The sequence below is a fragment of the Emys orbicularis genome, chromosome 9 (genome assembly GCF_028017835.1).
Source record: "Emys orbicularis isolate rEmyOrb1 chromosome 9, rEmyOrb1.hap1, whole genome shotgun sequence".
NCBI classification, from domain to species: Eukaryota; Metazoa; Chordata; order Testudines; family Emydidae; genus Emys; species Emys orbicularis.
Window position 1 is genome coordinate 103912807 of NC_088691.1, and position 22176 is coordinate 103934982.

Below are 22176 nucleotides of genomic sequence, written 5' to 3' on the forward strand. Positions count from 1 at the left end.
GGCCAAGCCAGGAATCAAACGCAGGCCTCCCACCCTGTCTAGTGGATAGGCCGCTTTTCCAAAGCTCTGAACAGATTTTAACCTCTGTGAAAGCAAAGACAATATCCCAGGCTTGCAAAATGTGACTGCCCCAATAATCTATGGTGAATAGGTTTGTTTGGGGGCAAATGAGTAAAATATCTTTATTTTTCCATTAGCATCAGTTGTGTAAATGACAGGCATGTGAATTTCTGTCCCCGCATTCTCCCCTGGCCCGTGGTTTGTTGCAGCCCCCTATAACAACTTGTGAGTCCCTGGATTGGGAGCTCTCTGGGCCAGGAGCTAGCTTCTTGTCCCATGCCTGTGCTGCACCTAGCACAGTGGGGCGCTGAGCTGCGACTGGTGCCCTTAGCACTACAGTCATGCACATCAGACCTTTTCACCCAAGGAAAAACCACGAGGAGAAGTTACTTGCCTAAGGCCACTGGGAAGGTGAGAGGCAGAGCTTGGATTAGAAATCAGGAATTAAGGGCTTGCAGTCTCTTGCTCAATCCACTAGGCCAAACTGCTGGTTCTTACCCCATCACTTCCCATCCTCTATGCCATCCAAATGCAAACTCCTCAGAAAAGAGCTGCAATAGTCTCCCCCTGATGCAGCGTGCTCAGAAATGCTGTGATGTGCCCACTTCTAGTGGCAACACCAAAATGGTGCTTGTGCTTTCTTACACCAAAGAGCTGGATTTTCCCTGCACTGATTACAGTTCCTCCTACAGCTGAAGGCAGCATTCCCACTGCAAACCCTGTCTACACGGCTGTGTGTTAAATCGTCTCTGCAACTGCAATCCAGGCAGAAATGTAACATGCATTGTGTGAGCCAGGCAAGCAGCAGTCAAACCAGGCCTCCCCAGCCCTGGGAACCATTGGGCTGGGCTCAGGGCCGGCTTTAAGCCGATTTGGCCGATTCCCCGGAATGGGGCCCCGCGCCTAAGAGGGCCCCGCAACGTCCGGGGCTGCGGGCGGAGCAGGGGGGGAAAAAAATAAGCCGCGTCCTGCTTCTCCCCCCTCCCTTCAGCGCTTGCGCCGCCATACAGCTGATCAGCGCAAGCCTGGGAGGGAGGGGTGAGGAGGAGGAATGCGGCGTGCTTGGGGAAGACGCGGGGCCAGGGCGGGGATTTGGGGAGGGATCCGAGGGGGCGGGGCTGGGCTGGGGGCGGGGCCAGGGTGGGGATTTGGGGAGGGATCCAATGGGGCAGGGCCGGGGCGGAGTTGGGGTGGGGGTGGGGGGGCGAGACAATTCATGTCCTGGCGTGGGGCCCCGCACCTACTAAAGCCGGCCCTGGCTGGGCTGAGCGGGGCAGGCCCCGTCTTTGAGCCATATTGGGGGGGGATCCCCCTCCCACTTAGCGTGACCAGAGGGCAAATGTAAAAAATCGGGATGGGGGTGGGGGTTAATAGGAGCCTATATAAGAAAAAGCCCCCAAAATCGGGACTGTCCCTATAAAATCGAGACATCTGGTCACCCTACTCCCACTTGACCATGGAGGGAAAATCCATGGTACAAAGGGAGTGGGGATTGAGAGAGACTGGGAGGAGCGATTCCTTGCTCCCAAGAATAGCCAAGGGGTGGGCCCTTCTGAAATCATGAAGCCAGCTTTGCTGTCAAATAAGTAAATAGAGGCATAGTCACTGAGTGAGTCGGTGGCCCAGCTGGGCACAGAACCCAGGAGTCATGGCTCCCAGGCCGGGCTGTAACCCCTGACCACACTTCTTTAGAAGGGCATCACCCGAAGGGCTTGTACACACATTCTGAGGCTGCCCGAGCATCTCCTTTTAGCTGTGCGGGGATGAGCTCCTGTCACGGTGGAGGGAGGAGAGCGCAGCTCTGGAGAATGGCTGTAAAGGTAGCTGTTTACTGAAGCTGCAGGATGCCTGCTGTCTGGAAATCAATGCTGGGAATAGAAACACGGGACATAATTAGAACAGGGCATTCGATGGGGACATTCCAGTTTCAGGCACCAAACCAGGATTCCAGCAGCGCATTCACTTGCAACAGCCCCTGTGCGCCAGAAGAGAATGAACGGATCTGCAGGGTCGGACGGGATGCACAGTGCACTAGGAAAACAATGCTCCCCACACGCTGACTGGGCCTTGGGCATCCGTCCCTGGCAGCTAAAGTGGCTTCCTAACAGCATCCCCCAATATGTAAAGTAACCCTTTCTTCCCTGCTGCTCTGCCTTGTCTCTACCTTTCTGGACTCTCCGCACAGGCTTCCATTCCTCTTCCACATTTAGGTCAAGCCCTGCCTACGTGTCTGAACCACATAACACGGGGGAGCCCTGCTAGGTCTGGCCGCCAAATTCCAACTGTGCTTCCGGTGATGGGACATATACAAATACTTCGTCCTGCCTTGAGAGCAGGGACAGGACTAGATAACCACTCGAGGGCCCTTCCGGTCCCTATGATTCTGTGTGGGAGGAAAGGAAGTATTTTGTCAACCCCACCTCCTTCCCACTGGTGCGGTGGTTGCCTTTCTGAATGGCATCACACCAGAACATTTATCACCCTTTCTGCCCCACCCCTGCGCAAGGACAGTGCCTCAGGAAATGACATTGCTACAGTGATGCCAGAGTGGAGGCTTAGTGGGCTGGGGTAACTAGATGCCCTAGAATTGCAGGTTCAGTTGATTCAATCCTTACGAGGTAGTTAAATTGAATCCCAAGCAAGGCAGTCTTTCTGATGAGGTCTCCTGTGAGGACATTAAAAATCTCATGGCATTTTTTGCAAAAGCACTTCTCCTAAGACAAAATCCTCCTCCTCCAGTGCAATTCATGGGTTTATCGCTGTCCTCCACCCCAGAGGTGGCTGCATGTCTATATACACAGTAGAGTGTGAAGCACTTTTAAGATCCTTTAGAATGAAAGGCACTATAAAAATGTACGATATGATCTGAGTTAATGATACCAGAGTGTGAGGAATCATATTCCACCATGCAGCAGAGGGGACAGAGAGATGAAATATTTAGTTGGGCTGCATATGCCAGTTGGATAAAATAAGAACCGACATGAACATTCACCTAAGATGGGACTCCCACCTGGACCCCACACACCTTCTGAAGTCCACCCATGGCTGCTACCTTCTGGAAAAGGTGAGGGGAGAGGCCCATCCCCTGTATCCACCAGCGGCTGCACAATGAGAGTGATTGCATTCACAATGGCCTTTGCAAAAAGCACATACAGACAAAGCCATGAGACAGTAAAACTGAAATTAAGCAGTTTGACCATGATTGGGTGACTCACTTTAATACTCAGCAAGTTAGAGTTCCTCACACCAAACAGATACTTTTCTATCTCTGTTTAGACCTCATGGGACTTTTTGTTTTTCAGATGTGCCCCCAAGGGGAAAAATTCAGATTAAATAGTTTTAGGTTTTCTGTGTAGCCCATGTTTTGTGGCTAACAAGGTGGTGGGGAAACCCCACAACAACCGCTCTGGTTAGATCAATCTAATTTAATCCGGTGCAGCTGCATTTCCAATATGCCCCTGGCTGTAATAGCTAGACTTTTTGCCTTGCACCTTCTATCACCACTTACAGCTGCAGTAAAGTGCGTGTTTATGACGCATGGATCAGGATGGTAGCATTTGACCCTCACCCAGCACAGGCGTCAGTGAGGACATTGGGTGCACTGCAAGGGGAATCAGCTTCCCGGGGCAGCTACTTCCATTGGCCAAAGATCCTAAATCCTCAGCCCCTTCCTTGTTACACCTGCCATTCCGTGGAGTGCACACGTTGGTGGCTGCCTCCCAGACCGTGTAGCTGGAACGCTGGGGGGGGATGGGCTGTCTAGTGCATAGCACATCTCACACTGAACCATCCGCTATCGTGTGCAAGGGAATGCAAACCGTAATCGTGTTAATGGCTCTGCTTTAAAACAAGGGCTCTAAGAGGGGGATATGACTCACTTAAAATTACACTCTTAGGCCCAGATCCTCAAAGGTGTTTAGGCACCTAATTCCCATAGGAACCATCCTGCTTCATTAGCATTTAAACACTCCCTTTGCTCCAGGTGGTCATGGCAATAGAAGGTGCATGGTAAAGGGGAATTGGGCCCCGAAGAGTCGAGGTATCACAGCCATTGGCATGTTAGAAATGCATCTGGACTGGTTGAAATCTAGGGGAGTTAGGCGCATAAAAAGCTTTGAGGGTCTTAGCCTTCATGCCACCAACACTGAGGAGGGATGCTTGATTGCTGAACCATCCAGGTATAGGGGCTTGTGTGCACCCCCTGGTTAGGGACCTCTGCTTACCCCACTGAGCTGATTCCTCAGTGCCACGCCATTGACACCAGTGCCGATTGGGTGTCAAATCCCACAGAATCCAAATGGTAGCGTTTTACTCCATTTGCACCGGTGTGACGGATGGAACAGTAATTGGGGCCTGGAGAATATCCTTGCAGAACTAAAGAGCCAGCAGTTCTCTTGGACCCATCTGGCATGGGGAGGTCAGTCGGAAGCTAACCAAGCTCCCAGCAGGAGCAGGATTTCATGAGCGATCTGGAGGGATTCTTTGGAGGTTGTCTCTGCATTCGTTCTTCCAGAGCCCTCATCTGGGGTCGTACAAACGACGGGTCCCACACCCTGGTACCAGGAGGGTAGTGTGATGGGGCAAGGCCAGATGGCTACAGTAAAGTAGTGAGGAACAGGTATGTTAGCCCCAGGCTAAACAAATTCCTGGTACCATGGTAACCAAATGGCAGTTGCTCCAGGTTAATCAAGACACCTGGGGCCAATTAAGATCCTTCTAGAAGGCAGTGGAGATAGCTACATTGATTGGGACACCTGAAGCCAATCAAGGGCTGGCTGGAACTAGTTAAAAGCCTCCCAGTTAGTCAGTGAGGCACGTGTGTGAGGAGCTGGGAGCAAGAGGTGCAAGGAGCTGAGAGGGTGTGCTGCTGGAGGACTGAGGAATACAAGCATTATCAGACACCAGGAGGAAGGTCCTGTGGTGAGGATAAAGAAGGTGTTTGGAGGAGGCCATGGGGAAGTAGCTGTCATGCAGCAGTTACAGGAGGCACTATAGACAGCTGCAGTCCACAGGGCCCTGGGCTGGAACCCGGAGTAGAGGGCGGGCCCGGGTTCCCCCCAAACCTCCCAACTCCTGATCAGACACAGGAGGAGTTGACCCAGACTGTGGGTTCCACCAGAGGGGAAGATCACTGAGGTGAGCAAATCCACCAATAAGCTGCAGGACCCACCAAGGTAGAGGAGGAACTTTGCCACAGTAGATAGTGAATAGTGCAGATCCTCGTTCACGTCAGTCCCCATCTATGTGGAATGGACTTCCTGAGCTCTTTCTCAGCGCTTCACAAACAGAGCGCCTGCCCTTTGGCATGCATGCATAACGAATGGAAAGAAAGGCATGTCTCCTTTGTTAACTCCTCCCCTCTCCTCCGGGCCAAGCATTGGGCAGGGTTAAGGGCTCAGGCATTACCAGAGGCTGCAAGGCTGTGAGAGCACCTGGCTCAACAATAATCACCCCGGTCATTACTAGTCCTGAGCCCATTGACATTTCAAAGCCATTGGCCAAACCAGCCGTTGGCAGCAGCACATGGCGACTTGCCTAGATTCAGAGACTCCTAGGCCAGCAGAGACCACTGTGAAGACCTAGTCTGACCTCCTGCAGAGCACAGGCCAGACAGCAACCCCAAAGTTATTCCCAGAGCAGGTCTGGTAGGAAAACATCCAATCTTGATTTAAACATTGCCAGTGATGGAGAATCCACCACGGCTCTTGATAAATTGTCCCACTGGTTAATTACTCTTGGTTAAAAAAAAAATCTGTCTTATTTCCAGTCTGAATTTGTCTAGCTTCAACTTCCAGCCATTGGATCGTGCTAGACCGAAGAGCCTATTGTTAAATATTTGTTCCCTATGTGGAACTTACAGACTATGATCAAATCACCCCTTAACCTTCTCTTTGTTAAACTCCATAGATGGAGCTCCCTGAGTCCATGGCTTTAAGACGTGTTTTCCAATCCTTTAATTGTTCTCATGGCTCTTCTCTGAACCCTTTGCAATTGATCACCATCCTGAACATAAGAACGGCCGTACTGGGTCAGACCAAAGGTCCATCCAGCCCAGTATCCTGTCTACCGACAGTGACCAATGCCAGGTGCCCCAGAGGGAGTGAACCTAACAGGTACTGATCAAGTGCTCTCTCTCCTGCCGTCCATCTCCACCCTCTGACAAACAGAGGCTAGGGACACCATTCCTTACCCATCCTGGCTAATCCTTCTTGAGTTGTGGACACCAGAACTGGCCACAGGATTCCAGCAGCAGTTGCACCAGTGCCAAATATAGAGGTGAAATAACCTCTCTACGCTTACTCGAAATTCCCCTGTTTATGCATCCAAGGACTGCATTAGCTCTTTTGGCCACAGTGCTGCACTAGAGCTCGGGTTCAGATGCTTATCAACCTCCCCCAACCAAATCTTTTTCAGAGTCACTGTTGCCCTCTCCCAGCCTATTCCCCCACCCCATATACACACTAACTTCCCTATCAGGGAGTTGGCAGTGATCTGTGCTCCAGCTCTTGTACATCCTGATCTCCCCCTAGGCAGCAGGATGCTTCCTGAAGAGTTACCCCACCCCCACCCAGTGCACCCTCCGGCCAGTCTCCAGTGTCTGGCTTAGAACCTGGAAGCCTCGACCCTAGCTTTGAGCTTCAGACCTTAGGCACTGGAGACCGGTGACGTCTGGAGGTAGGTGATGGAGACGTGTGCCGGTGTCACTGGGAGCTAGGTTCTAGGCGATTACCATGCGTTGGTGTCAAAGCCAGGAAGGCAGCACCCACGCCGCCTGCCCAGAGGAGCCGCTACTGCAGTATAGCTGGGGCAAAAGTGACCTCTTTGCTGAACTTCCCTTCTGTCTGCGAAATGTGCAGGGAACGGCAAGATGGGCTAGCTGGGGAGGAGCCTTAGAGCAGGTGCTATTCAGTGAGAAACAGCAGCAGGTTGCTAGACTCAGATACAGTTTGATGAAGGGATTTTTTTTTTAAGTGTCTTTATGGTACAATAACAATCACAGCTCATGATCTTTCCCCGTTGTCCTCCATATTCCTCCCTCTTCCCCTGCTCCCCCCGGGTGTGTCATGTCTGATTTAGGAAACTTACTCAAACATTACTGCTCGCTCAAGAGCTGGCCAGAGAATCCGGCCACCATCAAATCCTTCAGCTCAAAGGTGCGAGTATGAAACACTCCATTAGTAATCAGTTTCGCTTTCCAGTTCTCTTATCCACTTGCCCAATGTCCTAGTGTCTGGGTTTCCAGCACCGCTGCTGAATGTTTAAAAGTAACCTTCACCTTGTAATCACGGAAATTCACTACAGGTCCCCCCTGGCTCTGCTGACCATGGAGGTCCTTGGCCGTGCTCACAATTTTCCCTCACCATTTTCTGTCAAGGCCACATTTTTCCCATCAATGGTAATTCACATGAAGGAACTGTTAGGTCTTGCTCGGTATGACGCCTCCATCTTCTTGGCCGGTCATGAGACCAGAGACCATAAGGCTGTCTGTCCAGAAGAGGCCTAGCTGGTCCGTCTTCCATCATGCTAACTGCATGCCCTGCTCACTGAAGCTGCTGGGACGTCACTACATTTATTAGATTTGCATAGACCTCCTACCGTTCCCTGTTAGATCTTCTGCATCTCCCCTCTCCATACCCCCAGCACCAGGCCTGGGAAGAAGGTAGGGGAGTGAATAACCCCTGGAAAAGCAGGAGAAGCAGAGGTGTGGCTGGGCGGAAGGGGGGCAGAGGTGAGGGTTGCGAGGGACAACGTTGATGTGGGGGTTGGAGGGTTGCATAATTAATTGCCAGGCCAGGAGAGGGCCCGGGGGCAGAGAATGAACGAATGAGACTGGTGGCGATTGGGGGGAAGCTGGAGGCTCCGCCCCACCAGGCTGGCATCAGAGCCCTGCAGTGAGGCCAGAATCCCCTTGCTCTGTGCACCTGGGAGTGTTTGCAACACTGTAGATGCCCCATGCACCCTCCCAGAGGGGAGTTCAAAAAGCAAAAGACAGACCAACAATCCGGATATCTTTTATTAAAAAAAATCCCATGATTTTCGGGGGCAATCTCAAGGTTTTGGGGTCTGACCTGTGATTTTTTTTTTAAACTTTTGGGGGTTGGTAACACTGGCATTAAATGTTGTTTCTGCTTTAAATGATGAAAAGCTATTCGTAACACAGGAAAAGCGTTGCTCTTCAGATGTATCGACATGAACATATTACGTGCTCACAACACAGGCAGGGAGCCAAGTTGTGCCCTTGAATAATACCAGTGCCCATGCATCCCACTTTGACTTGCCTTGTGGGGTCGTTCATTTACCATGGGCCCGAATGCAACAGTTCTATCGAACTCACTCAGCGCACCGGTATTCTCCGCAAGGAAACCCATTGCTGAAATCATTTCTCCAGCCTACCAGCTAAAACACAAACATCCTCGGCTCTTAAAAATCAATGAGGGCTGGAGCCAGCTTGACTCTGCAAAGGGCCTTGGCACAGATGATAGATTGATGAGCTGAGAACAAGATGCCAGCCACTTCCCCCATCATCTGTGGCTTTCCAGTCCAGGGAAAGGGACCCAGAGGCAGGGGTGACGGATACGCTCTGCGATAAGTGGTGGAGGGGGAGGGGAGAAATATGAGCTCCCAGAAGGAGTGGGGGAAGCAATGCCCCGTTAAACAGGTCACAGTTCAGACAGCGTAACCGCTTGACAGGCTTTTGGCAGCAGGTTGGGGTGGGAGCAGCGCCCGCGATCAAAATCCCTGTTATCGAATGCTACCCACAGGTATTGGGGAAGCACAGCCCACGCTTTGAAACTGATATTGTGTCTCTCCAGTTGCTTGCAAAGGATATGTCAAGGGGCAGCCAGAGGAAAGGGAGAGCGAGGGGAGATGTTATGGATAAATAACTCCTGCCCTTTGCTAAAGTTACAGTAACATCACACGGTAAACAGAAAGACTTCCAAATGCAATTGACTTTTCACCACCTCTGCTACGGGCTTCATGTTTTTTGCACTTCACTGATGCAATAGGATGGTCAGTTTCATTTTCTAGATCCATTTTAAAAACACAGGTTTTGCAAGCAAAGCTAAAAAAAAAGAAGAATGCTGAGGAGCCCAGTGTTTCCAAGTCCTGTGATTTTTCTTGGAAGACCCATAATATTTGGTGTTTTTCTTAAAGCCTCAGCTCTAGGAGGCATGTGATCAGGTGAGACTCTTGATTTTCATTTAAAAAAAAAAACAGTTTCTTTCTAAACCTCGTGGTTGCTGGAGAAAAGCTTGCAAATGTGAAGCAATTGCGCCCTAAAAGCTGAGAAACCAGAAAGTCAAGAGAGAGAGAGCTCGTGATCCATTAAAAAAAAAAAATCTGATGAATTTTAAGCCAAACTGGTGATTTTGCGGGGGGGGGGAGGGGCTGACTCATGATTTTTGAAGGGTCGGGGTTGTCAGTAGTGCAGGGTGACATTGAAATAGTCTCGTTAGTTACAGCGTCCGTTGTCAGTTTCAAATGTAGGTTTGGCAATCGCAGAAGAAAATAAAAGCAGAACCGTGAATACAAATAGAAATCTGTTCCTGGTAGGCTTGGATCTTTTAAGCTCAGTGACATGCAGCTGCAGTGTTGGTAACCAAAACACAATAGCCCTGCACTAGTAGACAACTAGACAGTGAAAGCATCCGCCTAAGCCCTAATCCTGCAAACACTGAGGCACATGACAAGCCTACTCACAGTAGTGCCTTATGCTAAGCATCTGCGCCAGTGCACGCAGGATCCAGATCCAAGTTTCCCCCTCTCAAGTGCAAAAATAAATAGCATGGGCCAGATTCAGTGCTGGCCCCCCTGAAAGACACAGGACAGAAGGTGCAGCCTGAGAGGAAGGAGGAAAAAGGTGGCTTTAAGTCATCTTTGCCCCCCAGATTGTGAACTGCAGCGGGAGACAAAATGGGCCCCATCACAAGTTAGAGCAGCCCCGGGGGCTGCTCAAATTGAGGCAGTTTCCCCGCTACTGTACTTCAGTCCAAAATCTCCATTCCTGTCAGTGATTCCGGCATGTCCTACCTCCCAGCCCCAGTCCCAGTACACCCCCTACAAAGTGGGGGAGTGTAGGGGCACTTACTTCAGTCCTACCCTGTTCCTGAATAGGGGGATTTCTCCCCCAATCCATTGAGGCACCTTTACACCCCCTGAGGGGTGCATAGGAGCCTGGGGGATAAAATCAGCCCCCATCCATGGTGATATGCAGATATTAGACCTATGGAAACAGTGCCTGTGTAATATGAAAAACTGTTTGCACTCCCCATATCTTTTCCAGGCAGCAGGGGTAAGAGAGTTTGAATAAGGAGTGTACTGTGTTTTCCCAGTGTGAATGAACACAGCCGCTCCTCTATACAGGTAGGATCATTGTAAATCAAATATCTGAGGTTGCACTACAAGCTGACAGATAAAGCTGTGGCAGGAATGAACCCTGATCATTCTGTGATCCCCATATCTCAGCCACTCAGTACTTCTGCAATTCGCTTTGACCGATGCAGATCCAGGTGCATCCCTGGCCTGTCTCCAGGGCTTTATCCCTGCATGAGGAGAGAGCTGGCCATTATCAGACAGGAGTGGAGAGGTGATGCTAACTCTCCTAGCAAAGACCATTAGTTCCTCTGGTGACAATGCTGAGAAAACTCAGTAATAACCAAATCGGATAGCAAAATGACCCAGAGGAAGTGGCTAAGGGGTATTTTCCTGGGAACAAGTGAACCATGAAGGAGAGAGAATCTAAATCCACCTTTGTGAATTCCAAAAGCTACACATTGAAAGCTAACAGCATGTCACACAAGTCCCTCCGCTCCATTCCGCTTTTCAAATTGTGCTCAAAATACACATACGGAACCAAAGGGTCCCAGATCTTGCTTTTTTCTCCTCTCTTCCCTTTCACTCTCACGGTGTCCTCAGAACAATGACAGTGGGTGAAAATATCCCCATCCCAACCCCGTGCCTTGATGGGCTTGTTACACAGGAGGGTTTTTTCCATTCCCAAGAGGCAGGGCTGGCCTCGATTATCACTGTAATAAAGTTGATTACAAACCCCTGGGGCCCTCAAGCTTTGTTTTCTTTTGGGCTGGAACATGGAACGTGTCCCAGCCTGGATAGGCTCCTATGACCCATCCCAACCCTGTGCCAGATTTTGTCCTGCAAAACAGCCAAAGAAAACCCAGCAAAAGGATCTTCATCAGCCAAATGTTCTTTGTGTCCTCGCCCTGGTCTCATGGCACAGATATTGGGTCAGAAGAACGCAGCTCTAGTATAGGAGCTGGTCCATCTTCCTTGCTTATAGAAATGTTATGGGTCTTCCAAGAAAAATCACAGGACTTGGAAACACTGGGCTCCTCGGCATTCTTTTTTTTTTTTACTTTGCTTGCAAAACCTGTGTTTTTAAAATTGAAATAAATCCTTCTATATTTCAAAGGATTTGGGGCCACGGTAAAGAGCCAGCATTGTCCAACCTTTTCAGCACCGTAGGCCGGATGCTTGTTTTGGGGCACTTCCTTGGACCCCTCACAGAAACATAATTCGAGGCTCTGGACTCCGGATTTTAGGATTTAGCCATTAAGGGGATTAACAAGTACTAACGTTGCAGTCACAGACTAGCTCACCGCTTAGTGAGAAAGGCTGCCGAGATGCAGCAGCTGCTGCCACCTCTCCTGGCCAGGCCCGAGACAGCGGCATGGGCAGCCCCGTGGCCAGGGACCCACTGCCTGCCACTCGCTAGGGTGCCTGCATCCCTGCCCCTTGGGAGAGCCCTGCCGGCATCCCGGTGCTGTGGACTGGGAGGGGACAAGAGGCCTGGGCACTTCCTCTGGCCCCAGGCGGGGCAGCTGGTGTCTGGACGCTGGGGCTTTTCATGGGGCCTGGCTTCCTCGGCACGCTCTGGGCTGTGCCCTGTGCAGGTACCGGGACATGTCCCAGTGTGGCTGAAAATCATTCAGGGGCTGAACAGAATCATCCCTTGGACTCCCAGCTGGACCCCCTGAGCTAGGGGCAGAATCAGCAAGACATGGAGCACCCCAGAACTGGCCCCCACTTACAGTACTAAAAGGGTAGGGCCCAGATGCACAATGGTATTTTTAGGCTCCTAACTTCCACTGATTTCAGGGAGGCTCTAGGCCTAGATCCCTGGAACAATCTAGTTGCTTAGACAGCAGCTGCAGCAGATTGTCTTATTACCAATGAACAGGGCTGAGGTGTGGTTCCTAAATGTCTGCAGCTGGCAAGAGCTGGTAGAACTAGCCCTCCAAACATAGCCTCTCTCCCCTAGCTCCTGCAGCCTGGCAGTGAATCGCTGAGATCAGGTAAGTATTTCAAAGCAGTAGAAAGGAATATGGTGTCATTCTCAGAAATTAATAACATGCTTTTTTGTGGGAACCTGACTGTTTTCCAGAGGGTTGTAAAGATCAAAGGTTTGAAATGGTGGATAATTGTAGGTGAGGGGAATAATGAACAGAAATGGTGTATGTGAAATAGAAATGTGGTGGCAGTACCAAACCCAGGCCTCAGATCTGAACCCCCTTGCTCAGCTTTAAGGAGTGGTTGATAGCCTGCCTGAGGTCTGGATCTTGTTAGCGAGCAAGCCTACAAATCCTAAACTCCCACGTGTTCATGCTTGAAATGTGGCTCTAAAGCAAGAGACGTTAGTTTATGTGATAGGCAGCAAAATCTGGTGTGAGGAGAATAAACCAGCAGAGCTTCTGTAGGGAAAAGTTGTTCCCCTTCAATCTACTAGTTTTCTTTGGGTGTCAACAAAATAGTGACTAAAGTGGTAAAGGGCTGCCTGGCATTTGAAACTGGTGGAGAGGCAGAAAAGAGTAAGAATAAACCGTTCTCAACAAAGCAACAGGCTGCCTGGGAGGTGAACTGGGTTCTGCGCTGGATCTGGTGCTATTTAAGAGTGCTCTGAAAAAAAGATGAACTGTGAGGAAGGAAAGTTTGCAGATAAGTTATTTAAGTTAGATGAGATGAAAGAAAACTGCAAGGGACTTCAAAGGGACCTGACCAAGCTAGTTAATGGGCAACATGACGAGCTGATGAAATTCAGAGTTGACAAATGTAAGGTAGAACACAGCGGAAAGGATGAGAAGAAAAAAAATACCCCCCCCCCCCACACACACACACACTTCTAAAGGAAGCGTGGGCACTCAAGAAAAAGACCTGGAGCCAGCTCAGTGCATATGTGTGCTGTATGGTGGTCAGGAAAGCCAACAACCTATCAGTATGAATAAAGAATGGGATAGGAAAATATAGTGGCAATATCATGCCATTACAGAAATGAAGGGCGTGCCCCTGTCTGGAATACTGAGCCCACCCCGGAGATAGAGTGATGCATCAGAAATCGAAAGGGGCCAGAGACAAGTGCTGAAATGATCGGAAGCCTGGAAAGACTTCTGTATCAGGGTGACCTGAAAAGACTGGGCCAGTTTGGCTTATGGAGAGACAAATGAGAGGGATGTGATGAAGGTGTGAATCCTAATCAGCGGTCTAGAGAAGGGGGGGAGAGTACTCCTGTTTGCCCTTTGTCTTATGGGTAAAAGGCATTACTTAAAGCTGGTCAAAGGAATCCTTTTTTTTTTAAGATTCAAAATAATTAATTTGTGGAACTCTCTGCCACTAGATATTGAGTCTGAGATTTTAGTAGGAATAAAAAAGGCTCACACATTTTATTGGATAATGAGGATGCTTAGCACAATTGTGGCAAGAACTATAAAGCCTTAGAGACAAAGGGACATAAATTCGTCTGCTGTCTCACACAAGCTAATCTCTTGGTTTAGAGGTAGGCTGAAATTTCTGCTCGAGGCTGATTATTCCACAACTGGCCAGCAGGGAGTGTCTTGCAACTTCCTCTGAAGCAGCTGTTCCTTGCCCCTTTAAGAGACGAGGTACTGGACTACAGAGACACTATTCTGCTGTGGAATGGCATTTCCCAAGAAATATTTTCTACTTCCGTGGTCCTTCTTTATGGTGCAGATTCACTGTTATCCCTGATGTATACTGCCCTTTTTACAAGCATCCGGGTGTTTTCCGGAATGACAAGATGTACGTATATACAGGTCACTTCACCCCCCACTGAAATGCAGCTGAATCTGGGGAGGGAATGTGGCAGTGGTTACAATGGCACTGGTGATGCTATGCAACTATTTGGGGCTCTGATTCAAAGGCAGGAAGCAATGACTGTATCCAGGTAACGCTCTCCTTGCTCTCTCTCCTTCCTGGCCCCAGCAGCCTCCATTTCCCATGTTTACAACATCTAGATCAAACTGTCCTGTCCTGATGTGCCACGAACAGACATGGGCTGCCAGTTGGCCCTTCTTCATGTAAAAGAGACCTTGCTCCATCCCCTCACTGATGGCTTACCCTTCACATGCCGACACAGGTTGGAAACAAGAAAGTCTTTAGTTAAGCAATTAGTTGCTGCCAACGCTGGCTCGGCCACGAGATAATTGAGTGCTTTTAAGTAACGTTTGGTTCTGAAATGTAGCAATTACCTCTGTAATTACTTGGACGTACCTTGAATGCTAACGATTTTTATGGCTACATGGAAGAGCGTTCCGGTTCCATGACTAAACGGACAGTGCTGGTGAACCACGGCTAAGGGGAGCAGGGGAGGTGGAATGTCTTTGTTAATGCCAGCCTAGGCTGGGATCAAACTGGAGACTGACAACTGCAGCGTTCTCTATGCTGTGTCTAATCTTTGGGTGGCCCAGTCCACTGCTCAGCTCCCCATACTAATGCACATTAATATTTTAAAATAGCTTTCGTGCAGTAGCAATCTCTGTTACCTGTATAAAGGCCAATCATCAGTAAGACTGCACAGTGAAGAGGATGGTATCTGAACTTAAATAGAACAGAGTTAGCCACTAGAGGGCAGCACAATTAAAAATATGAGCCAATCTGATTTCTTCCAGTGGCGGAGAGGGTTATAATGATTGACTTGTATGAGGGTAGCACCCGCTGAGATCGGAGTCCTGTTCTGCTGGGCGCTGTACAAACAGATAGTCACACACGCTCGCTGCCCCCCAGAACGTCTGGACTGACTGGCCGAGGCAGACAAAGGGTGGGTGAGAAAACAGAGGTGCAGAGAGAGGAAGGGACTTACTCGAGGTCCTCCAACCGGTCAGTGCCAGAGCTGGGAATATCATCCAGCCCCCTCCGGACTGCCTGTTGGATGCCCTCTGTACCATGGTGCCTCTCCTGATCCTGGACAGTGTTCACAAGCTCACTCACTAGTTCATTCTTTATATGTTGCCTGTTCTTCTCTCCCCGCCCCCGGACGTAATATAGAGCCCAAACTCAAGGACCCGATTTTGGCTACATGGGCTGCAGAATGGAGTCTAACATCACTTCATGAATGAAGACCTCTATAGATTGCCCATCCCTGTTCAGTCCTCCAGCTGTTCCCCGGCCCAATCCATCGTACCCAGGGATGCAATGCCCTTTCTCTGTCTGTTTTCTAGACTAATCCATCCAACCAAGAGTTCTCGGGTTAAACATCCTTTCATGGCCTTCGCCAGCTTGTACAGGGTGCCATGACCACAGGCAGCCAGTAACTTTGTAATGTGAGTGACAAGGTCTTACCGATCTTCCAGTGTATGAATGGAGAGAAACTAGGGCCATGTCACTCAAGAAGCAAAGGTTCTGATTTTAAAGCATACTTCTGGAGCCAAAGATGAGCCCAGAGCTGTCCTCTCCTGAGCACAGTCCCGTCAGGACAGCGCCTTAATGTTTGACACCGAAAACTACAGCTGCGCTCTCGGCTCTGCCATGAGCACGCCATCAGGACCAGGCTGCAGGAGAGGGAAATGGGGGGTGGGGGTGGCGCAGGCTGACCTTCCTTTCTCCTGATCCTTTGAACAGCCATGCGTCAAATACGTCTTGCACCGTGTGTTGTGCCAATCGCCAGTACGCTGCAAGGGTGTTTGTTTATTGTGCTAAAATATTTCAACTGGAGGTGAGGGTTGGTCTGGAGGCAAGAAAGCAAATACTTGCAAATGCTTTTACCGTAGTCCGACGGCTGGTGTAAATGCTGTAACAATTCCAGAGCATCAGTTATGTGTTAGGGGTTTTTTCTTCTAGACTGTTTGTAGAAAGCCCCTGAAACAGCATCAAGTTGTGACTCAGTGTTTTAACTTAATGTGGCATCAGCCCATGGGCGGGATGCTCCGGGATGCTCTGATACAATGCCATAACATGGTCGTGCAAGTGCCCTGGTGACACATTGTAGGGATTTGTCTTCCTGGAGAAATGTGCCAACTCAAAACAGCCTCTTTAATTACAAGCTATCAGCGCATTGGCCTCTGCGATAACAAAAGGCAACAGCAGAGGGTGGTGTTTAAATCCTGAAACCTCCCCTTGCTAATAGCCCATGGGGGAATCTGTGGCCTTGCTGGTTGCACATCTAAGTCTGCAGAATACGTTCAGGTGGGTTTCCAGAAAGCCTGGATTTCCCCTGACTTTGTGCTCGGTGTGTTTGGTTTGCCATGAGCCTCCAATAAAGAACTGGAAAAAGGATCTCTGCTTCAGATGGTTAGAGAAGCCGGGGCATAGAGCGCTCCATCTGCTCTCAGGTTACCCATCATGGGCTGCAAACCCAGGGGAACTGCAAATCAGGTGGATAACATAGTTCACAAGAACAGTCTCCTTGTGTCATGAAAGCTCATTGCAGGAGCAGCAAGTGTGAGGCAAGGGATACCCAGTGTGCTAGGAACACGGATTTGTGCTCAGCAAATGTCTCGTTAAATACGTTGCCTGCCTGTTGCTGTTTTTTCTGGGCTGCACAGCACCTCGGAGAGCCAGGCGGTAAGCTCCCCATCCTTTAAACACCCAACTCTTTGGCTGTCCCCTCTTTGGGGGCAGGGACTCCCTGTACAGCACTAACAAACAGTCGAGTCGGGAGAGGGGTTACGCTATCCCAGCTGTAAAAGAAGTGAAAGGGAAGAGCAGGAATTGAAGCTTGTCCCTTGCTGAAAGAAATGTCCATTCACCAGATGGCAATAAGGGTGTGAGCCGCTCCCCCGGGGCATTCGAAACATGAGCAAGTACAGTAGCAAGTTGTCGGTGTGTGTTTTTTTTTTTTTTTTTTCTTATTGCCCGAGGGAACAAATAACTCCATGCTGCTTAGCCCTTGGGCGGCCTGCTTCATAACCGCTCTACGTCAGTGGTAGCTGTGGGTTCCTAGCCCTGGTCTGACCCTGGCAGGGGAATGTAGCTGTGATCCACAGAGGGAGGAAGAGGATGGGGGGTTAAGGAGGGAGGGGCTACTTTTGCTTGCTTCTCATGATCTAGGTGAACTCTAAGATGCTGTCCTTTCCTGCTGTGTGTTCTCTCTCTTGCTTTGCAACTCTCCATCGTTTACCGTTGACAAGCTGCGAGCAGATGGACTGCCGAGAAGAGATCAATTTGACCCAAGAAGATGTCATTTGAGCAACAGCTGAGTCTTGTATTTCACCAGATGTCCCAGCTTTAACCCCTTAGCAACTTCAAGAAGCTCCATCTAAATGTTGTCAGTGGCTTAAAGACACTCAGTTACCGCAAGAAGCCAGACCACAATGGCTACTGTTCAAACTTGCCTGATAAGCAAATATTTTAGTTTCCCAAATGCCTTGGCATAAGATCAGGAGAACCAGAGTGGGGCGGTGCATACACTTCCTCTGCCAGCCTGTATCAAAGCTCTGGAACTAGTATTTGCTGCCCTAAGGGCTTGTCCACGGTCCCTTTTCACTGTGTCTGTGTGTAACCAGTTGATAGCATGGCTGGCTCAAAACCTAGCTGGTATCCACACATAGTCAATTAGTAATTATGGCAACTAACCACATGCCATCTTTCCCCAGCAACCTAAACTAACGCATGATCCTGTAAAGAGGTTGTTACATCAGGGAAGACAAGACCCCTGAGGAGTGTCCGGGGCAGTAGGGTGGTTGGTCGTCTTCCTTCCCAGCTGTCTCTGCATAGGGTATCCCGCAGTGCATTGCTCCACATCCTGCTGGTTTAGCCTATGCTGCCCCAAGAATGTCTTGTGCTGGGCTACTGTGGGATTGCTGGCTGGAGTTTTCCCAGAATGCAATGGCGGGGGAGGCCGGGTGATAGGTGTGGGTGTGCAAACCTGAGTGCGCTGTGAGGAAAGCTGCTTTGTGGACTCCACTCCACTGTATCTGTGGTGAGCTGCTCAGATGAGAGCGCGCCCTGGTTATCCAAGCTTGGTTACGTTTACAGCACAGATGAGGTCTTGGGGCAATTAGCAGAGACACCTGCAGCCAGTGGGAGGAACTGAATCCTGAGGTTGTTGGCTTGGTCTAGTTAATACCATAAGAGTTGGCATTTGAGTTAAAGAGGGTGGTGATTTCATAGAGATGGGCCCGAGGCAGAGAGCCCCATAAAGTTCAGAGCTGGTCAAATCTGGTTTGTGGCCTCCTCTCTGCTTCCGAAAGGCTAATCAGAGCCATATGAAACTGTCGGCTCAGTCTGACGGGGCATGTGAGGAAACGTCCTCTGGACTGGCCCAACCCAAGCTGCCCTGGGAGTCAGTGGTTCAAACGGACTCCAAAATGCCGTCCAAACTGCTGAGTCTATTCATCCGTCCACATGGCGATTGAGTGCAAAGTCCTAAGTTGTCACCAGGGGCTCGTGTTCACTGGCGTGACTTGTGGAGCGGCATCCCCTTCGGGTGAACTCAGCAGGGTTTCTCTGCAGATATTGGAAGGCCTTTGAGTTGGAGTCTTGTTTCTCTGTTTTCATAGCTACAGATTTCTATTTGCTGTAGGGCAGTTTCTGCTGTCCGTGCCCTCTCCCTACAGACCTGGACCACCCGTAAGAGAACACAGGCAGAGGCAAGCCGCAAAGAACCTGGCAGGGTGGGAGAACGTGCACGGCAGCTGTAAAACGCACATGCAGAGTTGTGATCTACAAGGTCCTTTCCATGGCAATGCCCCGGGGAGGGGTTGAGACAAGGGGATCTGTGGCTGCTTGGCTGGGCAAAGCACCCCTGCATAGAGCAGAGCCAAGGGCTTGTCCTGAGGTCAGCTCCATGCTGAGAATAAAGCAATGCCAAAATGCACAGTGACTTTTTGGGGGGCCGGTGTGGTTAAAGGCCCCATGGGAAATGCAGCTCAGGCTCTGAGAAGCAGCAGCTAAAATATGTTGTCAGACTGAATCTGAAAGGCACCGTACAAACCAACCCAGTCCCTAAGCGTGGCATGCAATGAAGTCCCAGAGGAGGCTGCAGAAGGAGCACTGGACTCAGAAACGGGGCGCACAAAACAAATGCTGAGAAAAGAACCAGGGTGATTCTGCAACAACGGGGAGCAGTAGGAGCTGAACTGGGGAGGCTGGGAATGCTGTACACACCAGAATGGAGGGAACGTGCCCAGCAGAGGGCAAGCTGCCCGCCCTGCCTCCCAAGCGACAGACATTGCACTAATGGAGGATGTCCTGCAATGTGTAGAAGAAGAAGAAGAGATCAACGCAACCAAAGGGAGATCCAGGAGAAAAACCCCATGTTCCTTAAATTCAAGGCTCTAAGCAGGATCTCAGATCTTTCATCCTCCTCTTACCCGGATGTAGGGCAGAGCCACAGTTAGCAGAAAGGAATCCACATACCCGCTCTTGAGACTTGCCAAACTCTACAAACATTACTCTTGGAAGGTCTGCACCCGCTAATAGTAGGTTCTTCAAACTGCCTTTGATTGCCCAAGGAAACCTGATTTCTTTAGCCTCAGTTAACCCATGGAACTCTTGGCCACAGGATTTGAATAAGGCCAAGAGCTTAGCAGGATTGACAACAAATAATTTGTATTGATATGAATTAGAGCTACAGCCACAGTAAAACTGGATGGTATGAGAGAATCCTAAGGGTTACAAATCTTTGTGCTTCAGGGCAAAAGGCAATCTCGAACTGTTGGGGGGTGGGGAGTTTTGAGAACACTTGTCCCTGCTAGGCAGGTTATTCCATAATTAGGCATCATTATGGGGCTGCCTTGTACCTTCCTCTGAAGCAGCTGTTGCTGGCCACTGTTGGACCCAGATGTACCATTTGGTTTAATGCAATGTGGCAATTCCTCTCATGGGACAAGCTTTGTGGAGAATAGACGTGTGTGCTCACTCCGACCACACACACACACACACACACACACACACACACACTATCTAGGTATTTATATGGCTCCCCTTTCTGTAGCATCTGAGTTCCTTTCTTGTGTGTTGAAGACCTTGGTATCTTTGTTTTGTTTTCCCACCAGAAATCTGACACCAAGCCATTTTTAAATCTCTCCCCATAAATCTTGGTATATCACTTCCTCTAAAACCAATAAATCCAACGCTATCACTTTCCAGCTCTAGCTTCTGCGAATCAGCTACAGTGCTTGCTATTGTGTAAGGTTCCCAGAGAGACCCGAGGACGAGGGATAGCATCCGACGAGGGGCAGATTCCTGAATGGGTGTCCTTTCCTATGGCAGTTATTATTTTAAATCCAATTGTTTCCCTTGAATTAATGTAAGTAATTCAGGGCCTGATTCTGCAGGGCGGTGACATCCCTCTGATGTCCGTGAGGGGCACTTAGCCACTTGAGCTCAGTGACCCCTGCCTCTGTAATGGGCTCCGTGGGGTTCAGATCTGCCTCTCTCATGCTGAAACGAGGGGTGGAACAAAGCCCTCTTTGCAGGGGTTCTGCCAGGATCCTCTACAGCAGGGGTAGGCAACCTATGGCACGCGTGCCAAAGGCGGCACGTGAGCTGATTTTCAGTGGCGCTCACACTGCCCAGGTCCTGGCCACCGGTCCGGGGGGCTCTGCATTTTAATTTAATTTTAAATGAAGCTTCTTAAACATTTTAAAAACCTTATTTACTTTACATACAACAATAGTTTAGTTATATATTATAGACTTATAGAAAGAGACCTTCTAAAAACGTTAAAATGTATGACTGGCACGCGAAACCTTAAATCAGAGTGAATAAATGAAGACTCGGCACACCACTTCTGAAAGGTTGCCCACCCCTGCTCTACGGGCATGGAGATTTCAGGGGCAACGAGCCAAGGTGCGAATCTACAGCGCACTCACCGGCCGCGCACCGTCTGGACCCTGCTACCAAGCACTGGACGTTCCATAGCACACTTCAATGTAGTGCCACTTCTGACAAATATTGAGGGCTAGGTATTCAGTGGGTGTCGGCCGGCATACATTGACTGCGATTAAACTGTGCCTGTTTACATCAGCTGAGGATCAGGCCCTTACTTTGCTGCAGGCTGTTGCTCTGACACGAGGCTCTAAATGTAAGGCCCTGGGGGTACTCTCTTCCCTTTGTATCCATGTGAATTTGCTGCTTTTTGGACAGGCTTTCGAGGCACAGGCCCTGGAAACTCCCAGGTTCAACAATGAGAGCTCAGCGCCAATGGCTGCAATGATGGCGTTGCAGAAAATTTCCTCCTGAGTGTAGCTCAAACTGCCAAACTTTGGATGCCGGCATTTATACAAGCTGCCAAGCTGCTGTAGGACGTGTGTGCTGTTCACGCGCAGGTCTCAGCTGGCTGCTACAGCAGTGTAAGCAAAGGGAGCTCTGAGGCTGAAAAGCATGCGTTTGCTATCCTGGGTGACTTGGCAGCAGTGTGTTTAGTGGTGCAAGCGCCCGTGTTTTTATTATCCTTAGTCCTGTCTTTTGAAGAGGAATTGCCTCTACGGTTACCCCTGCAAGGGGGAAAGCCTAACGACTGGCCCAACCCAATATCCCAGAGTCAAACATCTCTGTACTTTAGGGATCGTCAACACCTGTGTCATGAGCCGTATGTCCTCTGTGCCGATTGTACTTTTGCCCCAAACCCACCTCCTCTCCAATAGGTTCCCCCTCACCACCACCCGTTCTAGTCTCTTCATGTGCTGCTTCATGAACTTTTTTTTGGCTAGTTGATTGCATATCATTAAAAAGTGTGCTCAGCTAGGCAAAGATACAGGCCATTTACCAGACAGGCAGAGAGAGCCACCTTTGATCATTTTAAGCATTAAGACCAGTCTGCTTCGAATCCAGCCGATCAGATGAATCCAAGCCTCTGGTTCAAACGCCTCCAATACGCTGACGTTGAAGCTAGACTCTAGATGCAAACTCTGCATCTCAGGG